This window comes from Manacus vitellinus, unplaced genomic scaffold (genome assembly GCF_001715985.3).
Source record: "Manacus vitellinus isolate BGI_N305 unplaced genomic scaffold, ASM171598v3 scaffold_13_pilon, whole genome shotgun sequence".
In the NCBI taxonomy this organism is placed as follows: Eukaryota; Metazoa; Chordata; class Aves; order Passeriformes; family Pipridae; genus Manacus; species Manacus vitellinus.
In genome coordinates, this window is record NW_021938999.1 from 17,533,346 (window position 1) to 17,534,339 (window position 994).

Below are 994 nucleotides of genomic sequence, written 5' to 3' on the forward strand. Positions count from 1 at the left end.
TTCATTATTGAAGGAGAGCATCCCAGAGCAATGAACTCCACAGGCAGACTCGTGATCTTCAGAGGAAACCTCAGAGTTTGGGCAGCAGGCTTTGTCCGTCCCAGGAGCTCACATCCCACACACGCACCAAGCACTCCACAAGTGGAATGCAATGAGGACCTGTGGGAACAACCCCCTCGGCCGGTCCTTGCTCCCACAACACTAAAATCTCTTCTGAACCCACTTAAACCCCACTCTGCGCCCCGGAGTGGGTGACCACTCTCTGTGAGCAGGATTTGTTCTCCCACACATGCTCAGACCTGTGGGGTTCTCGTGGCTTACCACCCCCCCACACACACTCCTTGCAAGGAATGAGGAGCTGGGAGTGTTTAACCTGGAGAAGAGGTGGGTCAGGGGTGACCTATTTGGTCTCTACACTCCCTGACAGGACGTTGTAGCTGGGGGGGTCAGTCTCTTCTCCCAGGCAACCAGTGACAGGACAAGAGAACACAGTCTTAAGCTGCGCCAGGTTGGACATTAGGAAGAATTTCTTCACAGGAAGGGTGATTAGTCATTGGAAGGGTGATTAGAAATTGGAATGCAATGCCCAGGGCAGTTGTGGTGTCACTGTCCCTGGAAGTGTTTAAGGAAAGACTGTTGCCCTGGTCTGGTTGACAAGGTGGCGTTCAGTCACAGGTTGGACTCAATGATCTTGGAGATCTTTTCCAACCTAATTGATTTTGTGATTCTGTGACTGGAGCAAATGTCCTTAACCTGAGACTGGAGATTCAAATCAAATATGAGAAAAAATTTTTTTCGCTGTTAGGGTGGTCGGGCACTGGAATAGAGTAGTGGAGTCACCATCCCTGGAAGTGTTTAAGAGGCATCTGGATCTGGCACTGGGTGATGTGATTTAGGGGTTACAGTGGTGGTGATGGGTTGGACTGGATATTAAAGGTCTCGTCCAACCGTGATGATTCAGTATGAAGGGACCAGACCCCCCCACACACCCACA